Source organism: Onychostoma macrolepis, chromosome 02 (assembly GCF_012432095.1).
Source record: "Onychostoma macrolepis isolate SWU-2019 chromosome 02, ASM1243209v1, whole genome shotgun sequence".
In the NCBI taxonomy this organism is placed as follows: Eukaryota; Metazoa; Chordata; class Actinopteri; order Cypriniformes; family Cyprinidae; genus Onychostoma; species Onychostoma macrolepis.
The window spans coordinates 12,321,323-12,346,122 of NC_081156.1; the positions used below are offsets into that span (position 1 = coordinate 12,321,323).

The window sequence follows — 24,800 nt, forward strand, 5'->3', positions numbered from 1 at the left end:
TCTGATTCAAAAGATTCAACCATGTAAATCTCAAGCACTTCGAAGCAAATTTATGGGATTTATTAATGAATATTCCAGACAATACAAGTTAACAGCATGACAGTGAATGAGGCCAATCCATAAACATTAAATATTCACTGTTTCAACTGTATAGCCACAAGATGTAAACAAGTTTGTAAACATGATTTCAGTGCAGAAAATTCCCTAACTTCTTCTGTGTAAAGTTATAGGCTATTCAATTTGATACCTTTGTTGCCATGAAACGCAACATCTAAAATGATCCTAAAAATGCTAAGAACTGTACAGCTCAAACTGTTATAGTGTTCTGTCACCACTAGTTTTAACAAAACAATTAAAGGCATAGTTCACCCAAAAATATATATCAAGTGTTTTTTGTCTATATAATGGAAGTCAACGTCATTCCGAACCATTTCATGACCAACATTCTTCAAAATAGGTTTGGAATTATATTAGGATGAGAAAATTATGACAGAATTTTCATTTTTGCCTGAAATGTTCTTTTTATAGCACTTACACATTTCTGCTTTTACAATTTCCAAAAACCAGCCCCATTCACTTCCATTGTAAGAGCCTCAATGAATGGTACTGGTAAAAAGACAAAATGCTAAGTGGTAATCAGCATTACAGCACAAATACGGTTCTATTGAACCAGGAATATTACTCAATTGTCTGTCAGGTGAAAACATGGTAACCTGTTCAAACAATGCTAAGTATGAGCAATAGTAGTGATAATTACCTTAGTAAGACATGTAACCAAATCAAAAAGAGATCTCTAACTGGCTAAAAGAGAAACATGTGGCCTGTAAATCTTCCAAAATAGCAGCCATTTTTGTCAAAAACCACAAAGACGCAAGAACTAGATGGTTTGGCCTAAGTGTGTGCAGCAGTTTGGTTAACATTATGAACAGTGGCACTTGTCTCCACACTGGTAATCATGGTTAAGGCAAGCTCTTTTATAGACACTGCTGTCATTGCTTTAATGCCTCCTGCTCTCTTTTGAGACTTTCAATCCCTCAGTCTAGACGCTCAGCTGGTCCCACACCAAACCTTACACACCAATGACACAGACACTGGCTCTATTTTCAGCGTGAGGAATGAAGATGAATGGAGGCCCAGAAAACCACAACATCAGCCCAGACCCCTACAAACACTGATTCTGAGAAAAACCATACGCCACTTTACTTTATGGCTCTATATTGTCGATAATGACAAGCCTGGATCTGTAACCTGCTATATACTGATAAACCCACTCTTAAGGCATTAAAAATAAACAGAAATAGATCTGAAAAGCTTTTTGTCAATGCACTCTCTGGATGAGAGCAGCTAGTATGTTGATGCTGGTCATAGAGCACGAACAATACCTTGCATTGCCTGAAGGATACTCTCTGCGAGAGAGGGCCCCTTTACTCCTCTCAGGCTTTTTGAAGACCACATCACAATGAGCTGAGTCCAAGGCTTTTTGTTGAGCTTGAGGGGGGAGGAGAAGAGTGCTGGACCCTTTCTTTTCTCCTCAGGGTGATGGGTTCCTTTAAGAAATCCTTGTTATGGCAGGTTTTTCAGTCCGCTTTCTATATCCCAGACTGACAACATTGCTTCTCTCCTACTTCATGCAAGATGAAGTCAATCCACACTGCAGGACTTCCAGCATGCTAACTGACATAACACTTTTATCAATGCTAGAGCTTTAACTAATGTTAACTTCTTTTTTACACAGGAAGGAGGATTGAATTTAGAAGTTAAGACAGAAATACTGGTCTCCCTGTGGTTTACATTATGTACAATTTATCATTATGTTAACATCACAGTGGTGACTCATTTTACACCAATTCTTTCTTGTGAATTGGAATGTGTGCAATGGACTGTGGGGGATTGGAGAATAATTGGCACATCCTTTAAAATACACCAAATGCGAAACCAAGGCTGCCAGGATCCTTTAATTGAGATGGCCTAACTGGGATTGAGAAGCAGTCAGTGATCTGGAAGACTCTGACCCCTCCAAGAGCAAAACTGGACATCCCTTGCATTTACAGCGTTATATTAACAAAGAGTGGACACAAAGAGGACCACAAAGGCTTAGAGTGCCATTATAGGATAGGTTTTAATAATTCTTTCCTCAAATGTAAGAATCTAATTTAGGTAATCTTGTACACAGCAGTACATAATCTGAGGAACTTTGAGAAATGCATTTGCTTTATCTCTACACATGTTGGTGAAGGTGATTTAGCATTTCATCATTTTCAAAGCACTGATGATCTTCAGAACAAAGGGGAAGATTCATTCCCACTGCTTGAACACTCAAAGTGGACTGAGGTTGGACAGAAATGGTAGGTCTTGTCTATCTGGCCAGCCCTGCTCTGGATATTCACAGTCTGGAGCCAAACCACCTGTTCCACTGGCTGTCCTACTCTGTAGCCATTAGAAACAACAGATTCTCATCCCAGAGTTTCCCTGGAGTAACGCTGCCTGTAGAGACGAGGCAAGAGGCGCTTGGACAGCCTGGCAGAGCTCCACTGCCCACATCAGCCCAATGTCGTCACAGTGTGACGGTAAAGCTTGCTCTCACTGTTATTATTCAAATTTATGGTGTAATGAGGCTTACTGGTTAAAGACCTGGGAGGGTAAACAAAAGGTTTTAGGGTTCAAATTCTACATTTATCACCACTGAGCAAGGCAACTTAACCTCAGTCAGGCTGCCGCAAGAGGAATGTCTTTATAGAAAAATGTGCCAGAAAGTCGCTCACAAGCATTAAAAAGCCCATTATAAACCTGTATATTAAAAGACTCAAACGTGCTTTAACATTTGCCCTGAACATGACAAATGAAAAAAGAAACCACCCATTTAAATCAGTTCAAACAGATCAAGCACAAGGCTAAATATTTTCAAGGCCTTGCTGTGTTGTTCACTACACCCACAGTGCTGATACTTATTTAACTTATTTAAAAAGCATAAACATCATCTCATCTATCAACATTAGGAGTATAAAACACCTGCAGAAAATGACATATCTGCTCATAACAAAACTAGTGAACACATCAAAAGTGTGTTTATTCACTTCAAATCCATTCATCCAGGAAACGATAGGTTGCAGATGTCAGAGCTGCTGGATTCCCATGTCCCTGAAGTCTAATAACAGGCTAAACATGAAAGTAAATACTGTTCAAAAACGTAAAAAGTACATACTTCACAACAAAATAAATATTTTTTAAAGCATAAATGGAAAGACGCTATTTATTTTGACAAATACTTCCACTCTGACAACATTTCCAAGAAGTCTACAGACTGACATATTCATTATCAGCAAACACTTGTTGGTAATTAACATTCATGACAGACGCTAAATTATAACATAACAGATAATGAACAAACACATGCTGATAATGACAGGAAATGGATTTAGCGGAAGTTTAATAGTACACTAAAAGTAGAACTTCACCAAACTACAGTGACAAAATTAGCACATTGTTTAAAAATAATGTGAGAATGTGTTAGTGTTAATTCCTCACATTTGTATTTGGTGCCATTATACAGAAGTCTTTAATTTGATTTCCTCCTTGTTGTTGGGCTGCTGCCATAAATGCTTTTGGTAAATTGTCAAACTATTAATTTACTCCCACAAGGGCTTGATCATTCAAAGATGGACAAAAAAGGCTAGTAAATTATATTTCATACTAAAATCATGTTAACAATATTGAAACAATGAGTAATTTAACAATTATGAATTGACCACATTCACTTCAATTGTAAGATTTTAGTTTTTTTTTTTTTTTAAGAGGGGTAATTGGGAACAAATGGGTGTGTGTGTGTGTGTGTGTGTGTGCGTTTCTTTTTTGTGACAAATGAGGACATAAATTTGTATAATGACAAGGGTAAGACATGGGTATTACAAGGAGAAGGTGACTTTTCAGGACATTACCCCATGTCCCCACTTTTCAAAACGCTTATAAATCACACAGAATGGAGTGTATTGAAAATCTGAAATAGCACAAAGTTTCCTGTAAAGGGTAGGTTTAGGTGTAGGGCAACTGCACAGTTTGTACAGTATAAAAACCATTACGCCTATGGGATGTCACCACTTTTCACAAAAACAAACGTGTGTGTGTGCGTGTACTGGTATATATGATTTATGAAGACACACGTGTGTAAAATGACATGGGTACTACAACGTAAACATGATTTATGAGGACACTTCCTGTGTCCCTGTAAAACAAAAGGCTTAAAAAACAAACAAACATAAAAAACGGTGTTTTATGAAATTCAAAAATTGCCAGTAGTTTCCTGTAAGGGGTAGGTTTAGGTGTAAGGGTTGGTGTAGGACAATAGAAAATACAGGTTGTACAGTATAAAACCATTATGCCTATGGAGAGTCCCCATAAACCACAAATGCAAGTGAGTGTGAGTGTGAGTGTGAGTGTGTGTGTGTGTGTGTGTGTGTGTGTGTGTGTGTGTGTGTTTGTGTGGTACTTTCCACGAGTGCTGTTTATTGAGCAGAACCTGTATTGAACACAGAATATTCCTGTAAACACGTTACTACTGTGGAATTGATCCATGTCTTTAACCGTCCTGTTTACTTTACAATTTCTCTTGAAGTGCACCAGCATGCATTGCAAATTGTCTACGGCTTGGTTTAATTCACTATTGCTCTGAAGACTGAGCAATGATGTTAGCATAGTGTTCACTTAAGGTCTTTAAGAGGTAGTATTGATACAGACCATGTGATTCAGTCAATAAAGCAGAGAGTCATTTTAACTGCTGAAACAAAAAGACAGATAATCAAACTCTGGATGTTCCATTAACTGACAATTCAATGCTGAGTGCAATTTTGAATGTAAAATGTAAAGTGTGATTTCTGTGATTACTGCTCTGTGCACATGCCTCTATCCTTTGGTTTCATCATATAGTTATTTTCCTTCCAATCCAGGCGTTAGTTTGCATGGGCGGAGTGATGCGTTTTACATAGATGGAGAATTCAATATTTCTTCTGTCCGATAAGCATTGTGCCTTCAAGAGTTTCACTTCAGAAGACATTAATTAAAATTCCAATTAATTTTTCAATTATAATTATCTCACTTCTCATATTTACTAGAACATATTCTGATGTTGATTTGTTTAGACTTTTTTTTTTTTCCTCTAGGAAACTGGGCAACTCATTTCATTCAAAGCACAAGGGCGTTATGCACAAGGTAAACAGGATAAGACTTATCGTCAAAGAAAGGCGACAGGCGTCAAATGTTTGCATGCAGGTCTTTTGCTGATGTAGGATCATCAACGTAAAAAAACAAACAAAAAGAAAGCAATGATTCTAGTTCAAATTTACTGGAAACCAATTAGCTAAAAAAAATAAATAAATAAATACTAGACCTGACCTAACACTTCCCCTGTACACAGACAACTCCATTTTCCTTTTTTCCTCACTTTTTTTTATTTTTTAGATCCCTCTGGCTTCCTTTAGTTGTTAAATTTGCATCTTTTGTTACTTGCTGAAAAGTAATTTCCACTACACACCACAAGCAATTATTTAAAGGAAACTTTATATCTGGCAAGAAAATACATTTAAATGTCCATAAAATTGGCTACATTTGGAGAGCACGTGGGAAAGCAACATCCTTCACCCATCGCATAAAGGAAAATTTAATAGGTGAAAGCAAAACTTTTCCAGATATTAATTTTGACATGAACTGATGATCTGATATTCAATTTAATTTGCTTAGTCATTGTGTTTTTGTGTAGCAAAGCACAGTGTCAGTGTATTTGAGTAACTGGGCCTGTAACATAAACAACAAAAATAATGCATTGTGATTGATAGTTGATAATTGTGAATCTCACATTGAATTTCTTCAGAAGCATTTTCTTTTATAATGTTTTTTTTTTTTTTTTTTTAATCTTAAATATCTATTTTAAAAAATAATGTAACATGATGCAATGAAAACCACCACGAATAATCAGTAGATCTTAATATTCAGTGCAGTGGATTTTTTTGAACGTAATGAACCAATATATAACTGTGAAAACCACAAGAACAGCCACCTTCTGCACTGTAAAAAAAATAAAAAATAAATGTAAAAAAAAAATAAAAAGTTGAGCCAACTTAAAATTAAGGCAACCAGGTTCAGCAGATTTTTGAGTTTGTGGGACTTATTTTTGTGGGAGATTCTCAAATTGTTGTTATCAAAAATCTGCTGAAGCTGGTTGCCTTAATTTTAAGTTGACAACTTATTTATTTATTTTTTTAATTATTGTATAAGAATAAAAATTAATAACTATTCAGAATGAATAATGATGAGTGAGACCTGTTCAGAGTGATAGTACACTGAGAGAAACACAGTGAAAAACGCCATGTGGTAGAGTCGAGTCTTTCGGTAACACTTTACAATAAGGTTCATTAGTTAACAACATTAGTAAACATGAACTAAGAATGAACAATACTTCTACAGCATTTATTAATCTTAATTAATGTCAATTTCGGCATTTACTAATGCATTATTAAAATCACATGTTGTGTTTGTTAACATTAGTTAATAGTGCAGTATGAACTAACATGAATAAACAATGAACAAATGTATTTTCATTAACTAACATTAACAAAGATTAATAAATAGTGTAATAAATGCATTGTTCAATGTTTGTTCATGTTAGTTAATACATTAACTAATGTTAAGAAATGACACCTTATTGTAAAGTGTTACCAGTCTTTCTAAAGCAGCACAGAAACATGTCTGCTGCCTGCAAGAAAAGAAAACACTGATGCTTTAAACTTCATACTGTAAATGCACAGAATACCAAAAACTAGCTCTTTTCAGCACACGGACACGTTTTTCATGATGTGAGAAAAAAAAAGCTTGACATTCCCCTCAAAGCAGGTCTCATCTTTCCATTGAAATTAAAAGAACCGATTTTATTCACCAGCCAATTCTGATTACATTCAGCATGACATTCAGTTTTAACCAAAAACTGCACCACATTTTTATTGTAGAAGTTAGGCCGTGACATTTCCTCACGCTTCTTTTCCACCTACAGCGTTAAGGCTAACTGAAATATCACTGTCAGTGTGCAGCCATTTTTATTCAGAAAGTTTAGTTTGAAAATTGGATAAAATGCCAAGGATTCCTGCTCTGTGATGGCGGCTGGGCCGACGAAAATGCCAACTGCCTTGAGATCACGGCAGCTGAGAAAATAAATTATGTCATCAGAACCACTTGGGACCATTATTAAAATATGTGTTTAAAAAAAAAAAGACTTCTAAAGACTGATTTTCAATATGACCCTGCAAAGTTCACAAGTTGTTGTTTATGAAATCTATGGGATGCACCGATATTGAATTTTTGGCTGATATGACAGGCCATTAATGATTTTTGCATTTGCATAATGAAATGAAATTAAATGGTGGGTAGATCATAATAGAAACAAATAATCTTTGGAAGGTTTAGCTCAATTGGACAAACAAGTTTATATGTTTAGCAATTTTCTACCACAGATTTTTGACTACATTATTCGGCTACTTAAAAACAACTTTGTTTCCTGAACATTGCATACAAAATTCACGGTCCCACTTTATATTAGGTGGCCTTAACTAATATGTACTTACTAGAGCTGTCGCGATATCGCGATATCTCAATATCGCGCTATTGACGAGCATAACCGCAGAGGAATGCAACAACCGCGATATTTCAGTGTTTTTTTTCTTTTTCGTAAGGTTACACCCTTCTTGTTATACACTTCGTGCATGTGTACTGAATATTAGTAATGATAACAATGTGTACCATGCTGATTTGCACAGAGGCTCAGTAAATTTGCACTTAACAAGCCTAAGAGAGAGATCAACTGATCGCATGCGATTACCTGCGTCTGTCCTTCAGGCCGAATCATGTATATTTGTGAATACAGGTTGTCATGTCCAAGGAAAGCGAAATCCGTCTTAGCATCGACGCTCTGCTGGTCAGCTGAGCCTTTAGAAGTAGCGCTCAAAGTTAAAATGATTTCAACAGCGCGTTTCATTACATATCTCTCTGAATGAATCAGCGCTTTTGAACGTGTAGTTGAATGAAGACTCACTCAAAGACAGTTCCTTGACGCCACCTTGTGACATAATGAAATTGCACTGACTGACAGCCCGTCTAGAACACACAGGGGAGGATCAGAACTAACTGTTTTATATATAGGCTAACAATATAATAATGATCTTATTGTTTATTTCACTTCCTGTTTCAACGCGATTTAGTTTCGGTTTCATTGGTTTCTGAATATGACCTCCTTACATCGTAACACATACACACACAGATTATATATATGCGGTAATACCGCATACCACGCTATTGAGCCACTCAAAATTACCGCAAGGGAAATTCCTTAACCACGACAGCCCTAGTACTTACATTTAAATGAATAATTTTGTACAATGCACTTATTGTGTACATACATGTTTTTACATTGTACTTATATTTTTCAAAATACCTATATGTAATTACATCTGTAATTAATTTCTGTAATTACATTTATAATTACACTGTTGACCCATCCCTTACACCTTAACCCACCATTAAACTTACCCATACAACTTAACCCGTCCCTAACCTTACCCATATCCCACCTCAATAGCAGCAAAAGTGTTTTGCAATACAGTATGAACACAATAAGTACATTGTACTTATTTTTTGATGTAAGTACATAGTAGTTAAGGCCACCTAATATAAAGTGTGACCAAATTCACTATGCCCAAAAATCTGAGGGGGCACATCATGCCCATTTTCGTCTGAATGTGCCTGACATCTCTGGAGTCAAGTAGATCTTATTACCCCATGTTCTCACATCCTGTGCACTTCTGGACAGGAAGGTTGAATTGTGTAAAGGGTAACTTGGGTGAATATCCCACAGCTTGATTCATACCAAGAACGATTTCAGCACACAAATCAAAGGGCAAGCCACATCCTGCTGTGTTGAAAGTTGGCGGGACTATCGAGCCACAACGTAACCTTTGAGTCAATACAGGGCAATAAACACTTATTACACAACATATTTATTAAATCACACGTCACAGGAGGGTTAAACAATTTAGAACAATGTTTTTACTAGCACTTTAGTATTTTAACTTACTCTCACTCCCTTATTTTATTTTTTTAAATCACATTCAGTCCCATCATGTGGTCCTAATGTACAACAGCCTAGGTGCTTTTAACATGCCATTCAGTCAACAGGAGCAAGAGGGAGAGGCAATCTAATCAGCATTCAAAGACGCCATGCAGAGTCCCTCCGACTCAAGCTGCTAAGTCACCAGATAAAGATCTGCCTGACATGCCGCCTTTTAAATAATCCACTCTAAAGTACGCCATTTAAAAATATTAAGACCCTCCTCCGAGAAATGCAAAGCTCTCTCATGGACTGTAGGAATAATAAAAAATACAAAAAATATGTATGTAAAGAGTGTGAATGTCACTAATTACAACCTAAATGACATACGAGTCCTGAAGTCTACACCACCAACAGCAACGTAATAATGAGGCTTTCACTCAGAGTTGCAGCTGGATTGCAGTGGTGGAGAGTTCAGGCACTGATGGCAGGTGATGTTGAAAAAGCATCCTCTGTCAGTTAGCATTTGAGATGCTCCATGAATTCAGTCAGAAGAACTTAACGTTACCGTGTTCCCTTTCCAAATTCCTCTGTGTACGGCTGGCCGTGCATTCAAACTTACTGGTGTAAACACAATAAAAGAAAGCAGCTTGAAAATATACTGTACCTCATGATAAGCATGGCAATATTTGATTAATTCAAGTATATTAAAGCTGAAGAGATCATTTCTGTACCACGAGCAGTACAAACTGATTTTTTATTTATTTATATTTTTTAAATGGCTTTCTCAAACATATTTACCAGCCAGTAAATATTTTTGGTACAGCATACTCTTATAATCTTTGTTTTTTTTTTTTAACAACTTTGAAAAATCTTTTTTGTACACCTTTTACAGTGTACAAAGAAAAAAATGAACAGAAATGCACAAAAAAGTAAGAGTAATTTATTATTGAATTATAATTTTTTCTAATTGATGAAATTATATCTTTTGGTATTAAATATTTCAATATTATATTTAAATAGAGGTGTAATAACCAGGTGTAAAAAAACAAATGCACATTTCATTATGTGAATAGCCTGGCTGTGTTACTTGTAAGTGTAAATGAAGTTTTAGTCGTTTGAGGCTATTGAGAGCAAACTCAGAGACTCACTGCCTGCTGTCTTTCCTTTGAAGCTATTGTGGCAACATTCCTCTCATTCATTAAGAACAGCTGTGAGGTTTCATAGGCTGTTTGAATTCATTTTAATTAAAATGGAGATTATTGATAGCCTCAGATGGAGACCGTTTGACTGTTTTCTGATGCCTGTTTATTATTTGAAGCTCACTATGTTGAGAACAATAATGTACTTATTTGATGGGCACAATTAGTATAAAACGGAATTTTTAAATAAATAGGTTACAATTCAAAATTTTCTTTGTAGCCCAGTGATCATTCTTCCATGTAATGCTTGTACAGTTTCTGCTTTAAATGTTTCAACAAACAGTTTCATAAGGATACTCCAGCTGAACTCTGAAGTGACCTGACATTTTCCATGTAGTGCAGCAAACAAACTTCTCTGCTCTCATCTGCGCTTTCTGAAGGGAGAATCTTCTTTCAGGAGACCGCTCATGATTTTTACATAATCGCCTGATTAATTAGGGATTGTGATTATTTTAAATTATTGTGCACTTCAAATCACACATTACCATATCAATAGAACCAAAAAAAAAAAAAAAAAAAATGGAAATGCAAATACTATTTCATAATAATTACATATTACTGTAAAACAACATTCAGTGTGGCCAAAAAACAACGCAGTGAATGATGGAAAATTGACCAAAAATATAAATGTAAATCAGTACCTGAAATATATGATCTCGAAGGGCCAGAGTTGAGAATGTCTACTTTAAATTAAATTATACTATTGAAGTTCATGGTCAAAAAGAAGAGTTTATGGTGGTACTGCAGGTGGTCTGCCAATTGTTTAAAAAAAAAAAAAATGCAATATCAGGGTTAACCCTCTTAAACTGTCTGTCGTCACTGACACACCAAACCGAGATGCATTCATGTTACTGTAACTCTTCAACTGTTTGCACCATAGGAATAATTTGAAATGCTCCTGACAGTTTACAGCTTTCACTTTTCTGCAATATACAGCTTAATATGGTAAATGTCCTGCACAGCAGCTTTCGGGAAGCGCAAAAAGAACGAATTTGAACGCAACTGGTTAGAGAGACTGAAGTGAAAAAAAAAAATCACTTCAAAAACAAACAAAAACATAACTATATTGCAGAAGAGGCAACTGTGATGATTTCTGATGAAATACGGGAGGAGGAAGCGGGACTTGTCAGATCAAAATCTTGGTGTGCGCTGTGTGCGTGTCAGTGTATGCGTGCATGTATGTGTGAATTTATGTGTGCATGTGCGTATGCACTAAAAAAAAAAAGTCTATGGAGTAAAAATTGTGAAACCCAGCTTCACAAAAAGACTTGTACTGTATGTGTGTATTATAATCCAGTTTTCAATTTTGAATTGTTAGATTCTTTTGTGCATGTGTTTTCGGATTTTTTTCTAAATAAAAACCAGTAAAAATCTTTGGCCAAGAAACATGTATTTGGCCTGTGTGTATTAAGCATACACTAGGGTTGTGATGGTGGATGTGATAATCGGCATGTGACAACACTGACATAACCAGTGTTGCGGATTCACACCGGTAAAACAGTCAACACCTTCTATGGCAGCAACCCTAGCATACACTTAAATACAATGTCAAAAACAGGTAATTAATTGAATTTATCATAATTAACTGTTAATGGCTTTAATGAGAAAAAGAACTACAGTCCCATGAACTACAGTCCCATTTTTTTAATATAAAAAAAAATAATAATTAATTTAAAGTTGTTGATTGCATATTTAAAAACAGTATATTTTAAGTTTACAATATATATATATATATATATATATATATATATATATATATATACATATATACACATATACATACACACAAATATTTAAGTATTTTGATAGCGTAGAGAGATTACTCAATTATGTCATTCATAGTTCTTCACAGGAGTGGACAAAGCTCTTTTGGTGTGCTCACAACAGGTCTGTCTTTACAGGTTAATAGGTTATCATTAAAATTATTTCCCATATGAAGACAATGAATGGGATTTTTACCCGCAGAACCCGACTGTTGCACTCTATTTTCTGAACTCACTCCAAACTCACATGTCAGGCTGCTCAAACAAACAGAGAGTTTAAACTTGTCTCAGAAACCAAGTTAAGAGCGGTTTACTTGTAGCTGTCTCTGCACATTACGCTGGGAGAACAGAAAGTAATCTACCAGCATCCAACACTGCAGCAGCTTTAACTGAAAGGCCACATGTATTCTCTTCAGTTCATTACTGTACAGTTTCTCAGTATAAGGACTAGAATAACTGGAAACAGTAGTAGAACTTTTCCAGTGTGACTGAAAATGTCTAATAGTCTGCTATGAATGCAGCCTATATGCAAGCAAAACACTGACCACCCTATTGATATTCCTTCCGTTCTCATTATAGGAGCCGATTTTCATTTCCATGAGAATGATTATGAAGTGCAGTTTCCTATAGCAACGGAAAGATAAAGTGAGTAGAGAAGAAAGGAAAGATTTGGATTAGTGCATGCATGACAGCAGAGGATTTAATAGCAGAGATGGAGGGGGGGGGAGAGGTGACTAATAAAACTGAGACGTGCAATAAAAAGGTCACGAATGTGAGAGACATGCTGAGAAAAAAAGCAAATGGCTACTTCCTAAAAAATACAGTTTTAACTGAAACGATTATGCAGAAATGAATTTCTATGATAAAACAGGGCAAAACAATTATGTTTATTTGTGATTTTAGATGCAGTCTTGAGGGCTGGAAGGAAAAAAAGTATACACACCCATGAAAGAGATTGGAGCTAACGACTTACAATATCTCGGGTAATAAATCAGAGTTTCTTTGTGGCCTAAAGCATTTTCAAACCTATTTGCAAGAGATAATGCCACCAATTCCTTTCAGCCTGAGAGACCCACAAGCCCGGCTCATTTATCACAAACTTTTAGGAGAGCGGCCGAATGGCCCTCATCTCTACCTACTAACTAGGTTTATCATCCCCTCTGTTAGCACTTATCATTAAATAATTTACATGTCCAGACATATCACTCAAATGTTTGGGGTATGTTTTTTTTTTACTATCCAGCAATCATTACATTTATCAAAGTGATAGTATAAGACATTAATTTGCAATAAAATAATTTGTAACTCATGTAAATTATGTTATTTATATTCATGAAGTGTCCTGAAAAAATGTATCATGGTTTTCACAAAAACATTAAGCAGCACAACTGTTTTCAACATAGATAATAATAATAAATGTTTTCTGAGCACCAAATCAGCATATTAGAATGAATTCTGAAGGATCATGTGACACTGAAGACCGGAATAAGTAAGGGATAATCAATGGCTAGCCGTGCATTAAAGGATTTTAAATGCCGACGTGGAGGCAAAGAACCACCCGACGCAAAGCGGAGTGCATTTAAAATCCTTTAATGCATGGCTAGTCGTTGATTATCCCGCTTATTCCATGATCATTTGCCAAGTTAAAACTAGTATTGCTCTTTGCAGCGTATTATTTGATCGAATGGGTAAAAATGAGTTATTTTCGTCAGTTAAGGCTAGCTCACCATTCCGCACGCTTCAAATCAGACTCAGAGATGAAATAGTGCAGTAAGATCACAATCATCACATTTATTTGAATGAATTATAGAATGTATTTCAATTCATTATTGATCAAGAGAGAGATGACAGTTGTGTGTGTATTACCTGCGTCTGCGCACGTCTCTCTCTACAAACAATTACTTCAAAAACAGTCATTTTACCATCGTTGCTGAGGAATATAAGGTAGCAATCTAGTATCTATTTTATTAATAAAAATCGCGGGGAAGCGTTGACAACAAGTTTATGAGTGTGTGCGGCGCAATCTGCGATCTTCGAACTCACTCTCTCTCTCTCTCCGTGTGTGTGCACGAGTGATGTGTGTTGATAAGTGTGCATCAATTAAAGCAGCGCATTAATATAGAAAGGTGATTAAACTGACTTTGAACTACCTGTGCATTAAACGGTTTTCAGAATCCAGTATTCAGACAGCCCATGGAATAAAGGAATAAATTGCATTTTAAAATAGGCTTATTTTAACAGTTATTTTAAAATTGTAATAGTATTTGATTGATGAAATATTTGTTTTTACGGTAACACTTTACAATAAGGTGTCATTTGTCAATATTAGTTAATGTATTAACTAACATGAACAAACATTCAACAATGCATTTATTACACTATTCATTATTCTTTGTTAATGTTAGTTAATGAAAATACAGTTGTTCATTGTTTATTCATGTTAGCTCACAGTGCATTAACTAATGTTAACAAACACAACTTGTGATTTTAATTATGCATTAGTAAATGCTGAAATTAATATTAACTAATATTAATAAATGCTGTAGAAGTATTGTTCATTCTTAGTTCATGTTTACTAATGTTGTTAACTAATGTTAACTAATGAACCTTATTGTAAAGTGTTACCGTTTTTACTGTATTTTGATCAAATAAATGCAGCCATGCTAAGCATTAGAGACTTCTTTCAAAAATCATTTCAATTCATTAAAAAAAAAAGTTTACAGACCCCACTTTTGAACGGTCATGTATTATTTATCTTAAATGTAATATTCTCACAGTATGTAACATTACAGAGCCATATCTGTATTTGAAAGATATGGCAGAGAGCATCATGTACAGGTATAAGTCATATTGACTATATTTTTATGGTGTTTCTTGGATCTTCCTTTTGGAGCTTAACAGACGTCACTATGAACATTGACGTATTAAAAACAGCATGAAGATTCCTCAGAATTTTTCCTGTTGTGCTACACAGCCTACAGGTATGGAACGACATGAGGGTGAGCATATGACACTTATAAGTGAACTACCATTTTAACAATAATTTCTGGCCTCTCTCATGCAACTAATAATGGTGGGCTGTCAGGTTAATAGAAGTGCTAATGATTTCTGACACCTCTTTCAGTTATCATTTTAACTAATCAACTTATTGCAGGCGTTCAAACTAGAAGAAGGTATCTGTCACATTCAACTTTTTGTGCTTTACTCTGATTTGGACCATGGCTTGAGCACATTAGGTGGTCAGCTGTGACTAATACTCCACATGCTGAGGTGACAATTCTGAGCGTCTGCATTTATTTGTTGTTTCCTGGGAGGTGGTGGCACTGCACTCCTTACAGCCTCTCCCTTTTGTCCTCTGCTGGTCTGATTCTCTTTACCTTTCTTATATTGTTGTCTGAGAATAAATCTACTCCTCGTCAGGTACCTTTCACTGTATATTAAAATCCAGTGCACTCTCCAAATGTATTGCTGCAATGCATCTGTAGACTTCCAATAGTTCCTCATGGATGTGAAATAGCCATAAAAGAGATCAATGGGTCCATATAGTATGCATAATTTCAGAAACACATATATCTGACATAATGTTACAAGAAACTCTCAGATATTCTGTGGGAAAAACATACTGGCATACAGACATCCCAGGAACAAGATTCTGACAGAGTCTTTATGAATTTCTTATTGCTTTACCTTGGTTAATTTTATGAGAGTCATTTGCTTCCTGTTAACGTCTGGATTAAATCCAATCATGGCTTTCTGAGAAACAGTCCAGTCCTTCAGTATGAGTGAGAGACATCCGGCATAGAGTTTCCAGACATACAGTTTGACCACAACATCACTTGCGGTTTATGAAATGATTATGACAGTAGCTCAAAAATACGAAATCAATAGAATCCAGAAAGTCTCAAAGTTTGGCTGTCTGCAAGTGCATTACAGTAATTACAGAGCAAAAGATGAAACAAAGCATTATAATCATGTCTTGGCTTGAAACATGCTTCCACTAAAGTAAGTTGCGCTTCCTTTATCTGCTCTAAAGCAGTTATAGTAACAAACATATTAATCACAGCTCAACAAAAATTATTTTGCTTGCTCACCCAATTGGACCAGTATTTCACTAGCTTTGAGTCAAAAATACTGTTGCTCATTTAATTTATTATTCAAATAAAAGGGTTATAATACATAGTACCTACTGCTGCATTTAGGACTAACACAAGGTCATCTTTATTTTGAGCCCTAAAAAAATAGGCTAGTCATGTTTATATATATTTGAACCAAATGAGTTTCTGCAGAGCTCAGTCTTTGAATACAAATTTCACGTACATGAAAAACCATCCATCATTTTGCCACGGTTGCTTTTCTGTTTAAATGGGCTCTTCTTGTCTTTGTCCAGAGGACAGACACAGTTGGAAAGAGGGGGGAGCCCTTCTGTGATGGTTGGGCACAGTCACCAGCACCCCCTCTATGCCAGGACTCCCTCGGTCTTCTCCATCTGGCACACCAGTGGGAAGATGAAGTGCCAGAACTGCATCTTCCCGTTCTCCTGCACGCTGCTTCCTCTTGTCCTCATGATACAGTCTGGAGACTGCACTCAATGGGACACACACAAAAAAAATCTAAACCATTTCCATCAAAAACTACAAAGCCTGCCAATACCCTTTAAAAACAGCTTAAGATAGCACCTAGCTCCCTTCAACACTACTGAAGCATTTGCTGTATGTTTTGTGGAAGATTTATTTCTATAATGGCTGACAGAAAACTGACTTGTTTTCTACATTCAGTCAGGATGAATTGAGAATATTCCACAGTTCACTCCAGAAGTGACCATCCAGTGAGAGGAGAAAGTGCTAGCAGAGGTATTTTTGCTGAGCAAAAAACACAATGTTCGCTAAAATAAAACAAACACAGATTTGTTTCAGAGCAGCTGGCCAGTGCTGACCTTTTGATTTGAAGCTAGACTGCAATTATGCCCAATTACTTCACTAAACCATCCCAACATAGTGAATGCCAATATTGATTAACCAAGCAAATGAGAATAAAGTCTTTACACTGAAGACTTGCATTGCGAAACTGACCCGAGTCATATCTAGAGACTTTGGACAAAATAGATTATTTTCAAATCTTCATCGATTTTAAAACTGCTGAAGACCACAGACTTAAAGGGATAGTTCACCCAAAAATTCTGTCACTAATTACTTACCCTCACATCATTCCAAAACTGTAAGACCATCATTCATCTTTGGAACACAAATTAAGATCATTTTAATGAAATCCAAGAGCTTTCTGACCCTGCATAGACAGCAACGCAACTGACACGGTAAGGTAGTAAAGACATCATTAAAACAGTGCCTTTAGCCAATCGGTGTACACTTGTTCCTACAGAACTGTTTTAGACCCTACTCTGAAGCAGGAGCTAATTTAGTTCCCCAAATGAAGTTCCTAGAACTAAATACATTCCTCGTTCCTGCGGTGCGAACACGCCAAAAAGCAGGTACATTCGCCAATAGTTCTAGGAACTATGAAATGGTTCCTCTGGTGCGAAAGCTCCTTAAAAGGTTGAGAACCACTGGTTTTGAGTAACCAATCTATCAACAGGGTAAAGTAGCTCTTTTTAAAGGGGGAACTTCCATTCCCAATTCTCCAATTCATATTTTCACAAGTAGGACGTCTCCTCCCACTTACACCGATCTGTCCTGTTTGACAGAATTGGCCTCTATATAATGTGTTCTACAGACTATTATTGGTTTTGTGAATATCTTAGCTCTGATGCCGCAGTAATGCTTAAAAACAAGCACTGCAATCCAAATCACTGTTTGAAAGTCAACCCACCTACACCACAACAACTGCACGTCACAGTAATCTAAACAGAGCTGCACAAGAGTCTCCCTTATCAATATTCAAAGGAGCCCACAGCACATTTTTTAATTGTTAAACACACAAGGCCATTAATGCCGCATAAACGTTAAAGAATCCTCTCTATCAGTATTGCGACTCGCAACTCCCTCTACATTCATCTTCCTGAGTGACAGCGCACAGGACCACATGCATGTCAATATGACAAGTGGCTGCCTAAGTTTATTGGATTATTGAAAATCGCAGTGACAGAAAAGAGTAGCAAGAAGTGAATCAACAAAGACAGCGAGGGAAACTGTGTACGTGTGTCTGCGTGTTTGGATTAGGATATGGAGGGGGAGGTCACCTTCACACGACTCTCTGGCAGTAATTGTACCTTGGACACGTTCTTCTGCCTAATGGAGCCACCACAATGGTGACGGGGCCCGGTGACTAACGCACTAATCTAATAAGTCACACGCAAAACCACAAACTGGACATGGCCTGTGGCGTCATCGGTGCTCTACAAGAGCTAGGGGTGGGCGGTATAATGGTAGGAGTAATATCTAGAAATATTAAAGTGTTAGAAAATATGATACATTTATAAATATTTTTTTATGTAAAGGCAATGTCCAATAAATCAACTAAATAAAATTCTATACTATTTTGTCTAAATAAATTAAAAATTAAACAAAAAAATAAGTTAAGCGCAACAAGTAAATTTAAGCATCAATTCATTATAATGTACAGTATTAAAAAAAATGGACATTGGGGTTAGAGTTAAGGAACAGACAACCTGATTAGCTCAGTATAAAAACCATTACATCTAAAGAGAGTCCCTGTAAACCACATATACAAGTACGTGCTGAATTTCCAGCAAAAATAGCTACATTGTGATATGTTGTTTAAAAAAAACATCTCAAATAATCTTTATTAAAATTAAATATTTGAAAAAAAGAAGATAAAAAGGGTGTCTTCATCTCAACTGGTATTTAGATGAAGGCCTAGCATCAGTGCATAAACAGCTGCTTCACATTATGCAATAACTACAAATAGTGATGCATTGCAAATATGGCCGATCGAGCCAGGAGTAAGGATGCAAAGAGTCATTAAATGCACATTTGCAAACATGTGACCACAAATCAGTTGCACTGTTTATTAACATGCAAGTTGCAACATTTTTATGAACCTGGAAAGTTGCAACCATAAACGGCATTGGTTGGTATTTTTTATACTGTCATACTGTCCAGCCATAGCATGAGCCATAAAAGAGGTCATATTTTATTTTTGGTGTCAAACACCGAATTATGATCAAATATCACACACATATAGGCCTAAGAATTGTAAGCACCGATATCAACAACCGTCAAAAGAATAGGCTTTCACTTGTGAACAAAATGGAAACAATAACAGAGCTGGCTTTCAAAAGTACAATTTGCCGAGTAAGGCCTCTTTCTTTGCTCAGATACTCTCCAAAATAAATCAGAGCAGAGCCTATCCAATTACCTCTCAACATAAACCATCAAAGGTGTAACTTAAGCAAATAATGTAGAACTTAAAACATGGGGGGGCTCTTCAAAATAGGCTCAGCTACCGTTCTTATAAAGGGTCTGGGCCGTTTCTGGGCCAAAGTCTGTTTCCACTTTTCGTTAAATGGAGATGTCCCATAAAACTGTGGTGTAAATGGTTTATAATGCCACCAGCAGGCCCACTAATGGAGAACCTGTTTTCAATCAGCAGCCAAATTACTACAGAATTAGCTTCCAGACACTCAACTTCTTCACAGGCCTCTAAACACTGAAGAGGCTGAGAATTATGAAAACTTTTTCATTTCAAAATGACAGCAACTTGGGTAGAGAAAACACAATGGGTGACTTCCAACTGGCATTAGTAGGGTCATAGGGCTCCAAACGAAAGTGAGCAACGTTAAAGCAAAGTTAAAAGGCCATAAGTGAAGTGTACAAATGATGATCGCTTTAAAGGAATAGTTAACTCATGTTTGTAAGGATTCATGATCAAGTCCATGTGATTCATTTTGAAACATTGCAGAAAATTTTATTTAATCAAAAAAGCAAAAGTCAGATATAGCCTAGGCCTACTTTTTTATTTGTTGACTTTTACCACATGGAGTAACACCAGATGGAGAGACAGTATGGAATTTTAAATACATTTGAAATAAAGAAAATATTCATTTATTATTATACACTAAAATTAATTGCACACATATTTATAATATACTGAACAGTATAAAAAGGTGTCTAAATAAGCCGTTTTTATATACTACGGGGTCCTGCAAGTGAAGCAAGAAAGAAACCCCTGTGTTCAAGGGCAAAGCAATTAAATGTAGTCTTTTAAAGCTTTGTCTTTTATTCAGGTGCTCGTGACCTTCTTGGAGTGAACAGAACTTTCCTAAAAACTTTCTGAAACTTTTACAACACTGAAAATATTTCGACCACACTGACTGTGCCACATGACTCCTTAAAAGTGTTGACTAGGCTGAATTGTTTAAATAAAAAAAACTGTGTATTCCCATGCCAGAGCCCAATGTGCCACTAAGAAGTCCAAAAGGCTCTCAGTTCCCAGATATGAGTCCTATAAATGTTGATCCCCGACACCACAACCGATGCATTACAGAAATAAAATCTCTCATTAGAGCCCAGGCCCTGAAATTACCCAAATTCAGCGCATATGGAAACCATAAGACAGCGTCAGCAAGGGGGAAGTTTGCACCAAGTGGCTTTTCAGCATGTGGCAACAGCGGGCCGAGCATTTGGACCGTGCCAATTAGTTCCCTCTACCATAATAAAATAGGTATAGAGGGTGGAAGATGCCAGATCATATTGACAAACAAAACTGCTAAAAATACTCAAAGATCCATTTGAAACAACTGTGTATCTTGCTTACAGGGCATCTGCTATGGTTTCATGCTCTTTACTGACACCTGCCATGACTCTTACATTATTAATGTAAAACATGCTGACCTACAGTTAAAGTGCCCCATTATAGGTTATGAAAGGTTCATATTTTGGTTTTGGGAGTCCCCAACAACAGGTTGACATGCATGCAAGATCAAAAAACACTTTCATTTTCTTATAATATGCATTTATTTTTGCCCTTTTTTGCCCAACGATTCGTTCAGCGATTCATTTTTCCAAACCCTTCCTTTGCGTGACACTAATCTGCGGTGATTGGTCGATTTCATTTAAAGCAGTGTTTGTAAGCTTTTAACGCTCCAAAAGCAGCACCTAGTGGCAAAGAATGAATTTGCATTTTCATTCAGACCAATGAGAAAAATCTAGTTTTCCCAGGCCTGTGCACACAAGTGGGCGGGCAATATGCAAATGTTTCATGTTGAGGTCAACATGAAACAGCTTGGGATTCGTTTTAAAAACTACTCGTTTCAATAACTTTATACAAGGTGCACTTTCAGATTTAAAACTTTGCAGGATGTTTTCATTCACTTCGAGCTATGTTACACACTGCATGAAAGGTAATTTTCAAAAATCCATAATAGGGTCACTTTAATGTATCCACAAAATCCTTTTCAGACACATCTTTTTTTGGATTAGATTTTACTTTAGCAGGTCACAATGATTGACTGTATTATTCAGTCATTCACCAAAGCAACAAATACAATGACATAAATGTGCTTGTGATCCAATCACACGTGTGCAACTGGGGGCGATATTGTCAGTTCATCTTAATGCCTGTCAAAATACAGACCACAAATTTTCTCCAGCCAGCCTTTAGCCTGAGGAGCCGTTCTGTCTTTATGAACAAATCCAGAACTGACAGAATATTAAACTAATTACACAGACAAAACGAACAGTAGTACCAGAAGACTGCACAGGATCAAGAAAACGATGTTGTCTTTGGCCAAATCATTCCTGACTTCTGATGCAATTGCACGAAACTTGTTCTTGAGCTCTTCCAGATCATTTGATATTGCCGACATGCTTCATAAGCACTCTGAAGTTCCTTATATATGCTTGTTTGTTTGTTTGTTTGTTTGCTTTTAATCAATAAAAACTCTGGACTGTTGAAAGCCTTGCCCGCAGTGTTCACGTATGGTCATGTATATTATAGGCTCCCTTCTTAAAATAACTCCTGACGTACAGAATTGCTGTGTGGAAGAACCTGGGAAAGGGCAACAAAACCAGCGTAACAAATAATGCATAATGTCTATAGCATAACAAGAGTGGTATTGTTCTGCTGCATGAGCGATGTTAAAGGGACAGTTCACTCACAAATTAAAAGTCTGTCATCATTTATTCACTCTCATGTTGTTTTAAACCTCCATGTCTTCCTTTCTTTTACAACAGAAGCTGTTAGGCATAATGTAAGAGACTGGCAGCCTCAGTCACCATTTCCAACGTCTGGAAATAGGATGCTATGAAATTGAAAGGTACAAGACTGCTATTCTGCAGAAAATATCCTTTTGTGGTACAAGGGTAAAAAATAAAGTCGTAAAGATGCGAACAACATAAATGTGAGTAAATAAAGGATTTTGAGGTGAACTAGCGTTTAACACGCACGAGCTTTACTTCTCATTTAAATCTCACTGACACATTTCTGTGAAGCCCCACCAAAATATCTCCAAAACCAGGTCAAATAATACTTTCTAAAAGAGCAGTATGGATGTAAGTGTTAGTTTGAACTGTTCCGTAAAATATTACAATTTGGAAACATGTACAAACTCATTATGCAATGTAGCGATGTTTGATTTTAATGCGATTAGAAATACTGAACTCCGCAGACATCGTCTTTAAAGGCAGCCTACGGCTACGTTTTGGTGAAAACTGCAAAAAAGACCAATATGTTTGAATAATATCTATGTGGGAGTGTGCGTTTTAAAATATGCACGCTCATCCACAGACGGTGGCATCTTGAAAAAAAATATGCACTAAATCTTGTCCATGTACGTGTTAGGAATTAATTTCTGTACGCTTTTTTCATAATCACACCAGACTGAATCAGTTCAAATGTATGAATAAGTAAACAAAACATTAACACGATTGCACAACACTAATATGTGGCATATTTTACATGAGATGAAGCATCTTCGGAGAAGTGAGCTCGCTCACGGCCAGCCTAGTAATGACATAAGAATGTCCTCCAGAACACTTGTTCTGTACGTTTGTCTTTTACCCGAGAAAATATGCGCCGGGTATTATAGAATACATGTGGTCAATAGTTCAACTTCTCAAGTCATCATTAGTTCATTTGCATGACAGAACTACATTGCGCTCTGCACTTGCTCTTGCTCTTAGACCACGAGGCACTAAAATGAGAGTCACAGCAAGAAAATATAATCAGTCTTGCTTATTACTTGCTATTCTGGGAGAGGAACTCGTATACAGTGGTCTCGTGTGTAAAGCACCCTAAACTAAAGATCTGCAAGTTTTTAAATCGCTCGGTTAGCTAGTACACTAGCTTAGCCGACGTCAACTCACCCGTTAGTTTCTCTAACTAGAAATACTAGAATTTCGCGATCGCTCCAAACCTCGTGGCTGAGAGGCTTGCTCATTAATGCAAATAATAATCACCTTCAAAGTACTGCTTTATGCAAAGCAAGTGTCATTAACAAGACCGAACGAAGAAGGAAACGCGTTGAACTCACCGTCTCTCCGTTCCGCCGCGGTTTGCATTTCTTTCCGTGCACGGCAACCGCTCGTTTCACCCAGTTCAGTTGGCCACGTACAAATCCACTTTTAAAATCGACTGGAAAATTCTTTGATTCCACAGAGTAACGACTCTTCCTTTACTAATGTGCCACGCGGCTGTTATAATCCCGTTACTGAGACTGGTTTCTATAACTACGGTAGAGTGGAAAAGCTTCTATTGTTATGAATCCAGAGTTTGTGTCTCACGGACTTCTGCTCCAGAGCGCTCGGAGACTCTCTGCTGGTCTGCCTGCCTACAGTCCCCCTCAATCACGCTGTCTGTCTCCCTCCCTGCCTGCCTGCCTGGCTGGCTGGTTTACAGGTTGCTAGCGCGCATTTTCGGAAACATTCGTGATCATTCGGCCGTTCACGAATCGATTAGATTAGATCAGTCCCCGTTTAGATTAGTCGTGGTTGCTTTATGAGACGCAGGTATTTAGTGGGGTTTAAACTAAACCAATCCAGATATGCAATTAGATTTAACCTAAATAAAATGCATGTAGGCCTAATCAAAGATGGTATGTAATAATTTTAATGTGGGCTATTATATTACAATATCCATCAGCAGCCCAGTCCTCACACACACACAAAACACTGGTATTATTGAAGTTGACATTTTCCATGGGCGAATTATTTGAATATTATATAATTTTAGTAAAATAATCATTAAATGAATTTAAATACTTAATTAATATAACTTTAAATTAAATATTTCATAAATCCCAGTATAATTACAGGCGGCCAGAATAATTTTCCTTTCAAAAGAATGATTAACTTTAACTACTAGAAATTAAGAAACGTATCGTGTCCAGCAGTCTATTCATTTGTCATTTTTGGCCAGATAGATTCATTGCTCTCAGATATTAGTGATGTAGAAACAATTTTCTACACTTGTGCTCTCTTTTTCTTCTCAGTTCTCATTTGTCCAGTTCCAAATTCTGAGGCAAGAGAAAGTGAATAATGGATAGACATTAAAGTAGTCAGACACACTTTTGAAAGGAATCCATTACATGCTCTTTTAATTTAAGGCAGAGTCATTTTAGTGGGTTTTAGTGTTTATTTGTTGAAAATGTGGTGCAAGAATATGCCCAGTAAAATAGAAATTGCAAGGAAAGACTTATTTATTGGCTGCTGAATTTTACAGAGTAACTATCTTGGCTAGACATGAAAAATGCATAAAATACAACCAAGGTCAAGTCTCAAGGAGGGATTTGTTGTCATTTGCTGCTAGCATATCTTACAGTGCCATCATCATATCTGTGCA

The 24,800-nt window shown here is 36.6% G+C and overlaps 1 protein-coding gene across 9 annotated transcripts in view; it reads right to left on the reverse strand.

Annotated features, from left to right (window-relative positions):
* ptprfb (protein tyrosine phosphatase receptor type Fb) overlaps window positions 1–23,857 on the reverse strand; it is a 180,571-nt gene extending 156,714 nt beyond the window's left edge. For 5 of the 9 annotated variants that reach the window (XM_058797546.1, XM_058797528.1, XM_058797509.1 and 2 more), the window contains exon 1: window positions 23,494–23,856. The gene's annotated coding sequence lies outside the window, so the exon portion shown is untranslated. Of the gene's footprint in view, window positions 1–23,493 lie in introns of all 9 variants that reach the window. The other 4 variants (XM_058797484.1, XM_058797500.1, XM_058797492.1 and 1 more) reach the window with 1 other exon arrangement.
* Between the last annotated feature and the right edge of the window lie 943 nt (window positions 23,858–24,800).